The sequence below is a fragment of the Haematobia irritans genome, chromosome 1 (genome assembly GCF_050003625.1).
Source record: "Haematobia irritans isolate KBUSLIRL chromosome 1, ASM5000362v1, whole genome shotgun sequence".
Taxonomy (NCBI): domain Eukaryota; kingdom Metazoa; phylum Arthropoda; class Insecta; order Diptera; family Muscidae; genus Haematobia; species Haematobia irritans.
In genome coordinates this window covers 75,099,007-75,117,781 of record NC_134397.1, presented here as the reverse complement: position 1 = coordinate 75,117,781, position 18,775 = coordinate 75,099,007, and the positions used below count along the sequence as shown (strand labels likewise).

Here is an 18,775-nt window from a genome sequence, read left to right as displayed (position 1 = left end):
TTCGTCCAGCCCGAAGCTTATGTATCCTCCTTATGTACCCTCCACCATGGATTGCTTAGAAACTTCTTCTAAACACTGCCACCCACTTGGGTTGCGGTAACGCTTGTCCATGGCAAGGTATCTTAAAACCTCCTAACACCGTCTTCTAAATTATAAGTAAGTCCATATGTGGTATATATTAAATTAAAAAGGACCGATTAAATACGTATATAATTCAGTTTGACAAAATTATCTATAGAAATAAAATTTTGACAAAATTTTCTATAGAAATAAAATTTTGACAAAATTTTCTATAGAAATAAAATTTTGACAAAATGTTCTATAGAAATAAAATTTTGACAAAATTTTCTATAGAAATAAAATTTTGACAATATTTTCTATAGAAATAAAATTTTGGTAGATTATTTTTGGCTCGAGTGGCAACCATGATTATGAACCGATATGGACCAATTTTTGTGTGATTGGGGATCTCTTATATATAACTATAGACCGATATGGGCCAATTTTGGAATGGTTGTTAGCGGCCATATACTAACACCACGTTGCAAATTTGAACCGGATTGGATGAATTTTGCTCCTCCGGAGGTCAAATCTGGAGAACATTTTATAAGGAGGCTATATATAAATATGGACTGATATGGACCAATTCTGGCACGGTCATTAGAGACCATATACTAATACCATGTTCCAAATTTAAACCGGATCGGATGAAATTTTCTTCTCTTAGAGGCTCCGCAAGCCAAATCTTGGGATCGGTTTATATGGGGGCTATATATAATTATGAACCTATGTGGACCAATTTTTGCATGGATGTTGGAGACCATATACAAACACCACGTTCCACATTTGAACCGGATCGGATGAAATATGCTTGCCTTAGAGGCTCCGCAAACCAAATCTGAGGGTCCGTTTATATGGGGGCTATACGTAAAAGTGGCCCGTTATGGCCCATTTGAAATACTGTCCGACCTACATCAAAAACAACTACTTGTGGCAAGTTTCAAGTCGATAGCTTATTTAGTTAGGAAGTTAGAGTAATTTCAACAGACGGACGAGATCGACTCAGAATTTCACCACGACCCAGAATATATATACTTTATGGGGTCTTAGAGCAATATTCCCATCCTATGGTGGAGGGTATACAAATTTAAGATTTCACTTGTTTTCTGTGATTGTTTTTAAACAGCTGATGGCAGTGTTGCATATTGTGGGAGATGTCCTAGAGAAACGAGTACTCTTTCTTCTTTTAGTCCGTCAGGGTTTAGGGTATCCAGTACAAGTATCCAATAAAAGAAAACAACCCTATTGACAACCTTTTTGTGCGTCTAATGCTGCAGAATTTGTATGAGCTATACACTGGTGATTTATCCAGAACACCTCATCAGTGTTGCCATATTCTATTTACGTAAAGTTACTTATCTTCGATTCACCATAGCTATATATGGTGATTAATTTGTCCCATAAGATAAAATTAAAGCCATAAGGTATATCATAATTTTTTTCTCAAAAGTATTAAGATCATCAATACTATCTCTGGCGAAATGACGATATCATATACAAATTGCAATTCATCCATTTGCATTAGCCTTACATTTCTCAAATTTGATATGATTGTATTACTCGCTACAAGGTATTCATGGTGAAAATATATGGGCTACGTGCAGGTGTTAGCATTGTCCCACATTTGTGTTCGAATGCACTTCAACTTCCCTAATGCTTGGCGATAACGTCAAATGATGATCGCTATTGCTTTTGCCGAGCCATAATTAGAATATGTGCACGTGCTTTTTGCGGTGACTAAAATAGAATTGAATTCCTCCAACCCATCCCCTATGTGTCATTAAGACTTCTAGGTGAAATATTAATACAAATCATTTAAATATCGACATTGTCAGTGATAAGACGGGCGCAAGTGAAAGGTTCTAGAAAATGTCCGTTGGATTTAAATGACAAAGGTTCTTAGTTCTTAGTTGGTTAAATAAATGAGGCCTCATTTATTAGGGATGCCAACATAGCAATCGTAAGCTATGTTTTTGGCGCAATTTCCTGTGACGGATTTCCGTCAAAGAAATCTACTATGGAATCGTTGAATGCAATTTACTTTCCAAATTAACAATTTTTATCTCGGGAAGTATGCGTTATCTGCTGAAATTAATTATTCGTAGTAGGGTAGAATGAAAATTAAAGGAAAAATTGCGTTGCAGCAATAAAAACTATGTCATAAATAGCGGTGATGTTAGCATTTGAATAGGTATACAGATATTTTTACAACGTTCATACTTGAAAATTATGTTAAGGACCGAGTTTTCTTATATGACACTCTATAGAGCCCAAGAAAAATATAGAGCATCGCGTCGGAGAACTGTCGAGTTGTCTGTTCGTCATGAAGGATGGCGGGGGCATTCGCCGCCAGTATATCTTATAGGGTCACCTCAGCTACCGCAGAAAGCTCAATCCCCTGAACAGACATCAGCAATGCAACATTCGAGATGTTGATATCCACGATACGTTCCTTGTTTACAGCGCTGATGATGAAAATGTGATAAAAGTGAGTAACACTGAAGAGGTTCAACACGAATTGACCCCATAACATGATACGCGCGAAAGACGGCTTAGGCAGACAAGACGGTATCTGTTTCTAAAAATAGATATGCACAGACGACATAGTAATCGCAATAAAAGGTCTATCTAAAATTTGGGACTAAGACTGAACTCGTGATAAGGTCACGACTGAGCAGAACATGGGAACTCATGGGAATGAGTGACAGCCTAGTCCTCTATGGATGTGAGATCTGGGCGTTGACCTTGTAACGACGGGTTTTCTCGACCTTGGCTGGGATAATACTCACGCAGGTCGGGGTACGTCACAGAAATTTATTCTAGAGACTGAGATAAGTGAAGGCAAGTAATTAGTGTTTTAAGGTAATCGGTTTTTATTGTCGTTAGAAGTACACTTAAATAGCTGAAGGCGGTTATGTTAGATCTCTGGAGTCCTCCTGGCTGTGGGAAGGTCTCAGGATGTGGAGAAGCCGAGACCTAACGGTCCCCGCTTGTATAGATCCTGCTCGGCAACTAGCGGATTCTCACACCGGTGGTTATAATCTTGGGTCTACGGGAGAGGACACGATGTTGTGAGAAAGTTGTGTTTTGGTCAACGTGTGGATGTTCGACAGTGAACGTCGGATGTCGGTCAAAGTTTGCGTCTTTGTGCGTGGCCAGGGTGATCTCACACCCCTAGCTGAAGAATAAGAGGGGAAAGAGAGAACCACGTGGCTAGAGTGGTCGCACACCTCTAGCTGAGATATAGGGTGATCACACCCCTCTGGCGGTAGAATAGGAAAAGGATGAGGAAGAAAAAGATAACACGTGACTAGAGTGATCGCACACCTCTGTCTGTGGAATAGTAGAGGATGAGGGAAAAAGGGAACACACGACTAGAGTGATCGCACACCTCTAGCTGTGGGAGAGGAAAGGATGAGGAAGGATTGTAACACGTGGTTAGAGTGGTCGCACACTTCTAGCTATGATATAAGAAGGGAGAAGGAAATGTAGGAACACATGGCTAGAGTGGTCGAACACCTCTAGCTTTGGGATAGGCAAGGTTAGGAACACGTGACTAGAGTGGTCGCACACCTCTAGCTGAGCTATAGGAAAGGAGAAGGAACACGTGGCTATGTTAGAGTGGTCGCACTCCTCTAGCTATGGGAGGACATCTCCAGGATACCGCACGGTATCAGCGGCAGCCGTATTAGTAATAGCAGGAACTATCCTTATAGAGCTCCACGTAATTGAACCGTAGAAATATTCGAGGATATGACAGGAATAATGGAGAAACGGCCTCAGTTACTTTCGTATAGGGAAATGCAGCTCAGACAACTGCATTTACGAAGCGGAAGAGTCCACAGATGATGTTGAGCATAGATTCATTATATGAAGCCGGGGTAGAACGGTGGAGATAGCGTATAGGCGGATTTTTGCATGTCTCCCCGAGAAATATAATCCACAAGATAATATGAAGCGAAAGAAATTGGGAGACGATTTGCCGAATACGTTCACTACAAGAAAAAGCATTGAAGCATTAGTCTAGACGCATGCTAAAAGGAGACGGTCACGGAATACGTCCACAACGAAATAATTCGAAAGCGGTTCCGAGGTGAAAGCCATAGTTGATCTACTGATATTCATCAAGATTTCGGTCGAATATACTTTGAGATTTTCGGCATTGTGTGAACGTAGGCAATAGTGTAAATTCTATAGGTATCTCGAATGTGAGCTGTAATTATCATACCTACTTCGACAGCTAAGCGTACAATAGATCACTACACTGACACAGTTCTTTCAATTGCGAGTGGCGTAAGACACGTTGCCTATCGGTACCAAATAACATGACATGGCATTCATGTGATTTCAAGTTCAAAGTCATTTTCAAATATTGCCACTCTTTTCCCGCATTGGAGGCATCGCGACGTCTGCTTTGCCTTTAGCAAACAAGTGAATAACAATAACAAATATTTCGTCATAAATTAATTTTGCTAGCATTTAAATAGACACGAGTGCTTTACTAACAACAGCAGAGGAATTGGTGAGTAAATCAGCTAAAAATTATCAAATTTATACAAACAAATCAAACTTGGACTTTCATTTGCGCGTTTTGGCAATAATAACAAAGACGGTGGGTATACATTTATCATTTGATATTTTGGAAAAATGTATATAAGACGAAGTGATTAGAGACCCAGAAGTATGTATGCAAGAAGTTCGTGCTGAAGCAATGCTCCGATAACACGACAATTAGAAGAGTCGTAGGAATTTTGATCGGACATGAAGTGTTGGGAGCACTTCTGTGTCAAATATTAGAAGTGGAACACTACCTTTGTCTCTGACCTGGGGTGGGGTGAAAATGGCATGGGAAACCTCATACTTATTGAAGGAAATATATAGAAAGTAGATAATTTAAATATGCTGAAGAATAATTTGGGCGAACCTTCCCAAAAAATGGGTCTGAAAGATGGATTTATGTTTGTTCAAGATAATAACTCCAAGCATTTGACCTTTATTGTTAAAGAATACTTGCTATACAACGCCACTTATTACCTTACCGCAGAGCCCTGAATTGAATTGAATTCAGTACCTTTGGGCATTTATGAAAACAAAACTGAAGAATTTTAACATTTCTACCAAAGAAACTCTCAAAACATCCTTTTGTCGATTTGAAAACCCTAGCCCACTCAATTCCAATGAGACTACAGGCTGTAAAAAACACTAAATGCTACTATGCAAAATAAAAAAAAATCATAGTTCGGTTATAATTTTTGCAACGTCTAAGCAATCTATTCGTAGGCACGAAATGAATAGTAGCACTGAAATTTTCGGATATACAGTTCCACACTGAGCCCTTTTGAGTCTACAATTTCACCACTCAGACCTTCGAACAGGGATGTAAGAGTTGGTGAAATTGTACTAAATTTGGTATATCCCACCTCCTAAAAGTACAATTGTACTACAATGAGATGTCTGCCGGTGCGAGGTATTCTGATTGTGAAGTTCTGAAACTTAATCTACATTTGTTTTTTGTTTCTACCAGTATCCTTTCTTGATTAATACTTTTTATTTTTTATATTTCATGTTTCATCCCTGCATTCGAGCCTACCGTTCCCTCACAGAGACCTTCGGATCTACAGATTCCCCGCTGAGACCTTGGGGGCTACAGTTCCACCACTGAGACATTCGAGCCTACCGTTCCCTCACTGAGACTTTGGAGCCTACAGTTCCATCACTTCTTCAGATCTACAGTTCCACCTATGAGACCTTCGGGCCTACAGTTCGTTCGTAGACTAGTTAGTAGAGTAGTTTGCATGACAGTCGTCAGTAAAAATAGTCTACAACCATCAACTGTAGCAAGACTAGTAACCGTCATAAAACTGAAGATCACATAAGCAGTTCCCGATCACCTACAAATCGACGAATACACAACGTCCCAATCGTCAAAGAACTGAACTACTCAGCATAGACCATTCATCTACGTTTCAGCGAATGCAACATTCTCCAATCATCAATGAACCATCAACTATCGATCATTGACGAACCGAATTTCTCATCAACTACTGAACATCGACAAGGTTAGGTTAGGTTAGGTGGCAGCCCGATGTATCAGGCTCACTTAGACTATTCAGTCCACATTGGTGAACTTCTCTCTTATCCCTCAGTGCTACCCGATTCCATGTTAAGCTCAATGACAAGGGACCTCCTTTTTATAACAGAGTCCGAACGGCGTTCCACATTGCAGTGAAACCACTTAGAGAAGCTTTGAAACCCTCAGAAATGTCACCAGCATTACTGAGGTGGGATAATCGACAAACTAAAGTTCTCACCGACTGCAGATAATCAGTAAACCAAATTTCTCATAAACTACCGATCATCCACAATCGACGTTCTCATTTACTACCGATTATAAACGAACCTAATTTCTCATCAAGAGCCAAACTACTCAGCAACGCCCAATCATCTACGTTGCAGTGGACACAATAGTCTCTGATCATCAAAAAACCATTAACTATCGATCATTGACGAACCCATTTTCTCATCAACTACTGAACATCGATGAACTGAGGTTCTCACTGACTACATATCATCAGCGAAACGACGAGCTGACGTTCCTATCCACTACCGATTATAAACGAACCAAATTTGTCATCACCGTGGTGCAATGGTTAGCATGCCCGCTTTGCATAGATAAGGTCGTGGGTTCGATTCCTGTTTCGACCGAACACCAAAAAGCTTTTCAGCGGTGGATTATCCCACCTCAGTAATACTGGTAACATTTCTGAGTGTTTCAAAGCTTTTCTAAGTGGTTTAACTGCAATGTAGAATGCCGTTCAGACTAGGCTATAAAAAGGAGGTCCCTTGTCATTGAGCTTAACATGGAATCGGGCAACACTCAGTGATAAGAGAGAAGTTCACCACTGTAGTATCACAATGGACTGTCACCTAACATAACCTAACCTAACCTTCATCAACTGCCGAAAATCGATGAACCGAAGTTCTCATCACTACTGACATCAGTGTTGCCAGTATTGGTGATTTTTCCCCAAAATCGGGGATATTTTTTCGTGGATGGGGACAACATTTTTGAGTTGGGAACTTGGAGATTTGGTGGGGAATTTCCACAAATTTGGGGATTTTTGTGGGGAATTTTCGAAATCTGTTCAGTATAATTAATCAGAGTAAGAACTATGATTTATATGAAATTCTTTACTTCTACATGCTTAAAAAAAGGCTTAAAGAAGTACAGAGATTCTCCAAAATATAAAAAAACTTTCCTCCTCTTTATTCCACGGCATTTAATTGGGTGGCCCAAGAGCTTCTTTACAATTTACTCTTTTTCCAAAGAAATGTTTTACTATTGTGAAATTATTGCGTAGAGACTCATCTGCGTACATCACTGATTTTGAAAATATATCCCATATCCCATACATAGAGTTCATATCGGGACAGCAATGCGTTTTGATCGATAAGCCAATTTTATTTCTTGACTATATGTTGACCGAACTACCATTTTTATTTCTCGAGCGTTTAGAAGATGATTTGCATAAGATGACTCGATGTCTCTTCATATCAATAATTAACTCTAATGTGGGCCGGTATCGGATGATATTTTGAGCGCCCGTCTCCTGGTTTTGTGGTTTGAGATCTTCATCTTTCTGTAACTCGCAAACTGGTATAACAAAAATCGCAATTTTTTTATATTTTTTTTATAATTTTTTTCGGATTGTCTACAGCAGAGTATATTCGTTTACTTTTTTCAAAAAACTTGCCAAAAAAAATGATTGGGGATTTTTATGGGGAATTATAAATTAAATTGGGGATTTTTGGGGATAAAAGCGTTCCAAGAGCCCGGAAAATACTGGCAACACTGACTGACACCATCATCGAACCGAATTTCTAATCGATTTCTATTATTTCTAATACGACTATTATCAATGAAGTGAATTTCTCATCAATTACCGAATCTCTACACACCGACGTTCTCACGCGTGAATCACTTGAGTCGTGATTAAAATCTGAAGCAACTCTCGTAAATGTGCGTGAATGGGACTAAAAAACTGGGACTAAAAAAAAGTAATAAACTCGGCTCGTTAATGTGCGTGAATAAAATTTCTGCAAAGTTACGCTCACGAAGAGATTTAATTCTTACTCGTATGTTAACTGAAATTGATTTAGCTGTCGAACTATATTTTATTTATGAATTTTTTACCCTTGCACATTCCCGGTTGGAAAATGTCGTGAGTTTCGTGAATTTGTCGTGAATCGTGCGAGTCTTTAAAAGTAGTTCGTGCGTGAGTATTGGTTTTCATTTCGTGAATGTGCGTGAGTGGGATTGGCTACCACACGTACCGTGCGTGAGCGTGCGTGAATAAATATTTGACTTCGTGAATGTGCGTAAGTGTGAGTGAAATTTCATAAAAATGAATAAAAAAAATTAGACATCAAAATAACTCGAAAATTAATTTATAATAAAGCAAGTAAAAGTAGTTCCACACATTTCCCAGCAAAAAAATTTGGAAGTTCTTCCAAAGACACAACTTTAAAAGCACTTCCAGAATGTTCTTTATTTTAACTACTCCGGAAGTTCTTTAAATTCAATTTTTTTTTTTTAACATGGTTTTTCATACTTTTAATGGGAAATTTTAACTTTTTTGTTTCAAATAAAGGGTGATTCTTTTGAGGTTAGGATTTTCATGCATTAGTATTTGACAGATCACGTGGGATTTCAGACATGGTGTCAAAGAGAAAGATGCTCAGTATGCTTTGACATTTCATCATGAATAGACTTACTAACGAGCAACGCTTGCAAATCATTGAATTTTATTACCAAAATCAGTGTTCGGTTCGAAATGTGTTTATCGACAAATTTTGTTCAGCGATGAGGCTCATTTCTGGTTGAATGGCTACGTAAATAAGCAAAATTGCCGCATTTGGAGTGAAGAGCAACCAGAAGCCGTTCAAGAACTGCCCATGCATCCCGAAAAATGCACTGTTTGGTGTGGTTTGTACGCTGGTGGAATCATTGGACCGTATTTTTTCAAAGATGCTGTTGGACGCAACGTTACGGTGAATGGCGATCGCTATCGTTCGATGCTAACAAACTTTTTGTTGCCAAAAATGGAAGAACTGAACTTGGTTGACATGTGGTTTCAACAAGATGGCGCTACATGCCACACAGCTCGCGATTCTATGGCCATTTTGAGGGAAAACTTCGGAGAACAATTCATCTCAAGAAATGGACCGGTAAGTTGGCCACCAAGATCATGCGATTTGACGCCTTTAGACTATTTTTTGTGGGGCTACGTCAAGTCTAAAGTCTACAGAAATAAGCCAGCAACTATTCCAGCTTTGGAAGACAACATTTCCGAAGAAATTCGGGCTATTCCGGCCGAAATGCTCGAAAAAGTTGCCCAAAATTGGACTTTCCGAATGGACCACCTAAGACGCAGCCGCGGTCAACATTTAAATGAAATTATCTTCAAAAAGTAAATGTCATGGACCAATCTAACGTTTCAAATAAAGAACCGATGAGATTTTGCAAAATTTTATGCGTTTTTTTTTTAAAAAGTTATCAAGCTCTTAACAAATCACCCTTTACCTTAAAAACGAAGTAAGAATTCATAAAATGGTACAAATAATTTAAATTTTGTCGAAAAAAATTCTAAATCCAATCTGAAAAACTTGTGAATTTTTGAAAATATGCAAATTCAGTGCAACGGCTGTTGAAATGGAGGACTTCCGTCCATAAGCGTAGGAAGGCCTCTGGAGAGGGGGCTTAGACCCCCCAGAAAAATTTTAGCCCCCCCCCAGAAATTGAAAAACTATTTACGATTTTACATTTTTATAAAAATTAAACAAGTATATACTCGTACAACGCACAAAGTTCCACTAAAGACTTTCATGCACAAACGAATTACTTGGGTTGTGGTAGAAGTCTGATATTTATGAAATAAAGCTGTGGTTGAACTTATGATTTAGTTGAATAAAAAATAGTAATTGATATTAAAACTATTCTTTCATAAATTAATATCTTAATAATGCTGCAAAAAGCGTCGCCAAAAAAGAAGTGAAAATGTTCTTTTTGGGTCTGGAATTGGTACAAAATTGACGGAGAAGCCATCAATGTAATATGAACTTGTCATAGAACGAATGTCCACAATTTCAACAACCGTTGCAATGAATTTGCATCACTTCTTAAGGTGTGATCTGAATTCAGTGTTTTGAATGTGAATTAAAAATTTTGTGATATTTTCCTAAATAAATAATTTTTATACTTTTTTATGATTTTTAATACATTCTAGCGCTTGTTTGAAACGTTTTTTCAAATATTATCGATTTTTCTATAATGGAGTTAGCATTTTTGTGGCAAAATTTGAATAATTTATACCATTTTATTTATTCTTACTCTTTTTTTAAACTATTTGAAAAAAGAAAACAAAAAATTACGCATTAAAATATAAAAAAATGAAGTAAAATAGTTAACTTCTTTGTGAGGACATTTTTGGAAGTGCTTTTAAAGTTGTGCCTTTAGAACAACTCCCAATTTTTTGCTGGGAAAAGTGTGGAGCTACCCTACGGGAAATGGATCAACCACAGAACTGGTACAGGACTAGTCCCTGGTGTGTATGGACCAGTCCCAATTCTGATCAAAACGTATGGAAGGGACCGTCCAACTTAACATGGGTTTGTCATTGACGGACGCGTCTTGGACTCACCCCAAAGGACACGTCCTGGGACAATTTAGCAGGAGCAACCCATAAACAGGTCCACAGGAATCAGTCTCGGACAAACTCTTAGAAATCTCTTTCAATTTGGGTTCCTAATCGAACCCGAAATGAAAAAAAATGTTTTTTTTTTTAAATATGTCGAACAAAAGGTTATTCTGATAATTTTATATCACTAAATGTGAAAATTGCAACTAACTGGAGCACAGGTACCAGTTCTGTGATAGGTCCGTCAGTGGTAATTTGCACCAATTTCCCGTAGGGAACTTTTAGTTGCTTTATTATAAATTGATTCTCGAGTTATTTTGATGTCTATTTTTTATTCAATTTTATGAAATAAAACATTAGTTGAACCTATAAGTTCAGTCTATAAAGTTTTAGGTAGGGGGGCTATAGCCCCCCCCCCCCTAGGAAAATTGTCTAGCTACGCGAATGCTTCCGTCCTATGACAAGCCCATGTTAAATTCAACGCTTCTTCGCCAATTTTGCACCACTTCCAGATCATTTTCATTACTTTTTTGGCGACGCTTTTTTGGCTGGGCTTGTTTATTTTTTATAAAAATGGAAAATCGTAAATAGGTTTTCAAATTCTGGGGGGGGGGGCTAAAATTTTTCTGGGGGGGTCTAAGCCCCCTCCCCAGAGGCCTTCCTACGCTTATGATGACATCCCGAATCCCTGCTCGCAATAGATTCTGATTATATTAGAAATATATAACAATCTTTCTAATATGGTCAGGATTTGATCGAAGCAGGCATTCGGGATGTCATTTGTAGATAATCGGAAATCAGTTGCTTCGCTGAGATGAATTAATCCAAATTAATTAAAGTTTTATTAGAGGGAGAGATAAACACTTGTGTTCTTATTTTTATACAAATTATGAATAACAAGTTTCGTTAAATGAACGTAAGTTTTCATACAAGACCGGCAATTGCATAGCAAATAATTAAAACAAAATAGAAACCAAAAAGAGGTCAACTAAAGATATGCCATAGATTCTTGCAAAGCACTAATAGCTCTTATGACAACACGTGCCATTTTATATTCATCCCAATAGCCAAAAATGCATGCATACATAGATAAAATTATGATTCACAGACAAATAGACAATGTCTCTCTTGTGCTCACAAATATCCTCTTTCTAATTTTTAAAGACGGTCATAATGCCACTGGAAATAGAAAGAGGCTTAAAAACATTTGACCCATAATCCATGGCTACCCACAAAATCGAATAAAAAAAGTCAATTTATGGCATAGTCAAACACGTTCATCCCTACCATTGCTCAATGTTCCCATTCATAATAGAGACAAAATATTCGTTAGTCTATTTTCATTCTCCCAATTTTCTTGTTCTTCTTCCTGTTTTGTTTTTTGTTTTTTTATGCTTGTGAACAGGAACAAATTATCTAAATTAAGCTTTTGCTATGGGGGCATTGAACTTTTCCGCAGATATTTTGGTAGTTTTTCATCTTTCGTGTTTTTTTTGTGATGAAATACGGCTGCTACTATGCGTACTGTGCGATTTGTGAAAGGTGCGAGGTTTTGCTTAGAGTAAAAAAAACATTTTGAATGCCTCGAAAGGTTTATAGGGGGTGTTCATTGAGTAACCGATGCTTATGCTATCGTTTCGTATAGCTTTGCAAATATACAGTGGCTCAAAGTGTTAAGAGTCGGATATCCTAGAATATGAAAGGGTTCATAGCATCCAAGCCTATTATATCAGTTCAATTATATTACGAACTTTCTTGAACAATAAATTGAAGGAATTAGTATTATTAAGTCATTGAAAAGAAAATTGCAGTTAAAAACATGTATATACGGCCGTAAGTTCGGCCAGGCCGAAGCTTATGTACCCTCCATCATGGATTGCGTAGAAACTTCATCTAAACACTGCCATCCACAATCGAATTACTTAAGTTGCGGTAACGCTTGCCGATGGCAAGATATCTTATAACCTCCTAACACCATCTTCTAAATTGTATGTAAGTCCCATACGTGGTATATATTAAATCAAAAAAGATCGATCCAATACGTATATAATTCAGTTTGACAAAGTAGACATAAAATTTTGACAAAATTTTCTACAGAAATAAAATTTTAACAACATTTTCTATAGAAATAAAATTTTCACAAAATTTTCTACAGAAATACAAATTTTGACAAAATTTTCTATAGAAAGAAAATTTTGACAAAAATTTCTACCGAAATAAGATTTTAACAAAATTTTCTATAGAAATAAACTTTTGACAAAATTTTCTATAGAAATAAAATCTTGGTAGATTATTTTTGGCTCGAGTGGCAACCATGATTATGAACCGAATAAAATTTGAACAAAATTTTCTATAAAAATAAAATTTTGACCAAGATGAAAATTTTATTATGAACCGAATAAAATTTTAACAAAATTTTCTCTAGAAATAAAATGTTGACAAAATTTTCTATAGAAATAAAATTTTGACAAAATTTTCTATAGAAATAAAATTTTGGTAGATTATTTTTGGCTCGAGTGGCAACCATGATTATGAACCGATATAGACAAATTTTTGTGTGATTGGACCAATTTTGTTATGGTTGTTAGCGACCATATACTAACACCACGTTCCTAATTTGAACCGGATCGGATGAATTTTGCTCCTCCAAGAGGCTCCGGAGGTCAAATCTGGAGAACGTTTTATATGGGGGCTATATATAATTATGGACCGATATGGACCAATTCTGGCACGGTTGTTAAAGATCATATACTAACACCATATTCCAAATTACAACCGGCTTGGATGAAATTTGCTTCTCTTTGAGGCTCCGGAACCCAAATCTGGGGATCGGTTTATATGGGCGCTATATATAATTATGGACCGATGTGGACCAATTTTTGCACGGTTGTTAGAGACCATATACCAACATCATGTACCAAATTTCAGCCGAATCGGATGAAATATGCTTCTCTTAGAGGCTCCACAAGCCAAATCTGGGGATCGGTTTATATGGGGGCTATATATAATTAAGGACCGATATGGACCAATTTTTGCATGGTTGTTAGAGACCATATAACAACATCATGTACCAAATTTCAGCCGAATCGGATAAAATTTGCTTCTCTTTGAGGCTCCGCAAGCCAAATCTGGGGATCGGTTTATATGGGGGCTATATATAATTATGGACCGATGTGTAAAAGTGGACCGATGTGGCCCATTTTCAATACCATCCGACCTACATAGATAACAACTACTTGTGCCAAGTTTCAAGTCGATAGCTTGTTTCGTTCGGAAGTTAGCGTGATTTCAACAGACGGACGGACGGACATGCTTAGATCGACTTAGAATTTCACCACGACCCAGAATATATATACTTTATGGGGTCTTAGAGCAATATTTCGATGTGTTACAAACGGAATGACAAAGTTAATATACCCCCATCCTATGATGGAGGGTATAAAAATAAATATTTTGGCTATTTTTTCCATTTTCACATGATTTTTTTAGCTCTCACTGCTCTGCCTTCTGTAATACAAAGAATGTAGACTCATATAGTACATTTCATAATTTTTGTAGACTAAATCACACAGTGGTAAGGGTATAATAACTTTTATTTCCGAAAAGAATGTGCCTATCAGAAATATTGATTTTAGATCTCATAAAATATATACCGATCTAATCAGAATCACCTCCTAAGTCGATGCAGCCCTTAATGTCGTCCGTCTGTCAATGTATTTGTTGGTTGCAAGATGATGGTCGCAATGATTACCCGATTTTGTCAAAAAAATTTGGTTAAATGGTGGACAAACTTCACGTTTGTCAACTATTTTGAATTTTTAAAAATGCTTTGAATTGTTGTAAATGAACTGAATTATTGTTAATGAATTTGAATTATCAAATTGCTGAATTAAAATCTATTGTGAATTATAGCATATTAAAATTTAGTACATTAAGTTAGCTGGTTTTAAGTTTATTTTCTATCGTTCACTGCTAATTTTCCTGCCGCATCATAAAGGTGAGCCTATCTTCTCTTCTCTTCTCTTCTCTTCTCTTCTCTTCTCTTCTCTTCTCTTCTCTTCTCTTCTCTTCTCTTCTCTTCTCTTCTCTTCTCTTCTCTTCTCTTCTCTTCTCTTCTCTTCTCTTCTCTACTCTTCTCTTCTCTTCTCTTCTCCTCTCTTCTCGTTTCTTCTCTTCTCTTCTCTTCTCTTCTCCTCTCATTTCTATTTTCATTTTTGTTTATTTCTCATTAATTTGGGAAATAACAAATTGGCCTATACAAAAGATACAGACCACTTCTCATACTCTTCAGGGATTCCATCATTACTTCACTCATCTCCACTATCGTTGGTATCCCCCACACACCTGTGCATGGTCCTTCGAGCCGGACGTGGGCGGGGGCTACCCCACAGGGTAGTTTCCGATAATGGAAGGAATTTCATTGGCGCAAGTTGAAAATTACTAAAAGCATTTTCTACTTTTGTTAAATCCACCGCCAATGACATATCCCAGAAATATTCAACACACGGCTTTGAGTGGCAATTTATCCCACCACATGCCCCGCATATGGGCGGATTATGGGAATCGGCAGTAAAAAGTTTTAATAATCATTTTAAACGAATAGCTGATGCCCATAAATTCACGTTCGAACAATTTGCTACAATTCTCGCTAGGACTGAAGGAATCCTAAATGCACGTCCCATATCTGCCGTTTCTGAAGATCCATTAGATTTGACAGCTCTTACTCCGGGTCACTTTTTAAAAGGATCACCAATTATGTCTTGCCCTGAAATCCCATCACAGAACTTATCTCTTCTCAAAAGATGGACGAAGTTAAAAGCTCTGCACCATCAATTTGCTATAAGATGGAAAGAGGATTATCTAAAATCTTTGCACAAACGATATAAGTGGAATAATTCTTGTCCCAATTTAAGGATTGGCGATTTAGTTGTCGTAAGGGACGATTTGTTAACGCCAGTCGCTAGGTGGTAACAAATCGTCCATTGGGTAGAACTGTAAATACTCATCACGGTTCCGACAACAATATTCGAGTTGCTGATATCAAAGTTGCTTCTGGAATTATTACTCGTCCCATCGTGAAATTATGTTACTTACCGCTCTTTGTCTCTCCTAAATCACTTTCCGTCCTCTCATATAATCATTTCATACATCACCCTTCCCATCATTCCATACTAAAGTCCTTTCCATATACAGATCACTAACCGAAAATGTCCCACCTCCAGGCCCTATTTTCATAATGATGCCGGTGGCCGACAGAAGGGTGACGGTTCGTACGTATAATTACTGCATGAACTTTTTGGCAAAAAGCCACACTGTGGAACGGTGCAGTTCTGCAGCGAGCTGCCGGGAGTGCGGCTATCAGCATCTCAACGATGCTGCATCCTCAGATTGCTAGGACGCCATCCGCTACAACACCTGCATACTACACGTCTAGGGAAAGGACGTTCGGGAACACAACAACGCGCCAAACAACATCAAAAAACAATACCACTACGAGACGAGTATTAATCACGGGAAGACAAAACAATCCAACTACTCAACAAACAAAGCCATTAGATGGTTCACGAAGAACCCTATACCGCAACCACCAACTACGACAAGAAGACAACCACGACAGCCCACATCACAATATGCTCACTCTAACAACAAAGTTATAAAGAGACGCTCCAACCAACGTCCCAAGCGTAACCAGCACATTCTGGCCGAGACTATAAAGTCCATTGCTACGGTGCTTTGCAAATCGAATTTTGCATAAGTGCATGGCCGGGAGCATGGACAAACTTCATAGTTTGCCAAACATTTTGAATGAATTTTATGAATTTGAATTTTAAAGAATTGTATATTATACCATATTTACATAATTATCGATTTCTTGAATTGTTTATGAACTTCTCTATTTTGAATTGTATTTACTAAAGTTCGATGAATTGATATCGATAACGCCTATTGTAAATATTATTGTTGTAAAATTTAGTACACTAAGCCTTAAGATCCTAGCTTTTTTTCACTTCTTCTCCAACTACCCGACGGTAAGCTTTATACTTTTTCTCTACTTTTACTGAGATCTCTTCTCTATCGCTTTCCCTATAATATGCTTGTAAATAAATATTGTTAAATTGTTCATTGGAACTGAAACCTCCTCTTTTTATTTGCTGTTCCTTTTCCGGTTGGGTTTCACTCAATCAACACTTCGTTTATTATTTCTCATTACTTTGAGAAATAATAATCTATCACATTGGTTTTCCACTGTCATCTGTCGCAATCCCCCCACACACCTGTGCAAAGGGGATTTTTGCACAAGGATTGATTGCTATTGAATTTGGAAAAAATTGGCTCGAATGTAGATATAGTCCTCATATATACGAGTACTTATAGACCGGGGTGTAATTCATACACAAGCGTACATTTCTTAGAAACGACATATCAACTTTTGGGTAGAAAAACAAAGACCGATATGATGTAATTTTCAAAGGGTCAATTTAGAAAGTGTGATATTGCATAGTACAATAACATTTTACATTTAACATTTTTTTTAGAGTTACAATACAACCCAGTTCTTCCAAAGGTCCATCTTTAAAAGCACTTCCAGAAGATGCACTCCCAATGATGTTCTCTATTTTAACTACCTAGGAAGTTCTTTTAATTCAATTTTTTTATAACTTGGTTTTTATACCCACCACCATAGAATGGTGACGGGGGTATAATAAGTTTATCATTCCGTTTGTAACACATCGAAATATCGATTTCCGACTATATAAAGTATATATATTCTTGATCAGGGAGAAATTCTAAGACGATATAGCCATGTCCGTCTGTCTGTCTATCTGTCTGTCTGTTGTAATCACGCTACAGTCTTCAATAATAAATCAATCGTACTGAAATTTCGCACAAACTCGTCTTTTGTCTGCAGGCAGGTCAAGTTCGAAGATGGGCTATATCGGTCCAGGTTTTGATATAGTCCCCATATAGACCGATCTCCCGATTATAGTTCTAGGGCTTCTAGAATCGATAGTTTATATACAATTCGCCTGAAATTGGAAATCTGGAGGTATTTTAGCACCATAAAGAGGTGTGCCAAAAATGGTGAGTATCGGTCCATGTTTAGGTATAGCCCCCATATAGACCGATTCCCGATTTTACTTCTTGGGCTTCTAGAATCCCTAGTTATTATCCAATTTGGTTGAAATTTGAAATCTAGAGCTATTTTAGGACCATAAAGAGGTGTGCTAAAAATGGTGAGTATCGGTCCAGTTTTTGGTATATCCCCCATATAGACCGATCTTCCGATTTGGGGTCTTGGGCTTATAGAATCCGTAGTTTTTATCCAATTTGCTGAAATTGGAAATCTAGAGGTATTTTAGAACAATAAAGAGGTGTGCCGAAAATGGTGAGTATCGGACCATGTTTTTATATAGCCCCCATATAGACCGATCTTCAGATTTTATTCTTGGGCTTATAGAAACCGTAGTTTTTATCCAACTTGCCACAAACTGGAAATCTAGAGGTATTTTAGGACCATAACAAGTACATACGGCCGCAAGTTCGGCCAGGCCGAATCTTATGTACCCACCACCATTGATTGCGTAGAAACTTCTACGAAAGACTGTGATTTAGTCCATACATGGTATATATTAGACACAAAAGTTATGTATAGTTAAGTCTACAAATAATTACGAATCGACTTTTTGTACGTAGAGAGCCAGAATTGAAATATGGGGGTCGCTTATATGGGGGCTATATACAATTATGAACTTGATATGGACCAATTTTTGTGTGATTGGGGATCGATTTATCTGAGGGCCATATATAACTATAGACCGATATGGACCTAGTTAGGCATGGTTGTTAACGACCATATACTAGCACAATGTACCAAATTTCAACTAACTCGGATGAAATTTGCTCCTCCAAAAGGTTCCAAAACCAAATCTCGGGATCGGTTTATATGGGGCTATGTACGATTATGGACTGATATGTACCACTTTTGGCATGGTTGTTAAATATTGTTACAATTCTCT

General features: G+C 37.6%; 1 long non-coding RNA gene across 1 annotated transcript; it reads left to right on the top strand.

Moving 5' to 3' along the window:
- The first annotated feature begins 4,462 nt into the window (after positions 1–4,462).
- LOC142239200 (uncharacterized) lies at positions 4,463–16,892 on the top strand. The gene is made up of 2 exons (XR_012722951.1): positions 4,463–4,582; positions 15,951–16,892. It is a non-coding gene; the product is annotated as an uncharacterized LOC142239200 (long non-coding RNA).
- Positions 16,893–18,775: the final 1,883 nt, after the last annotated feature.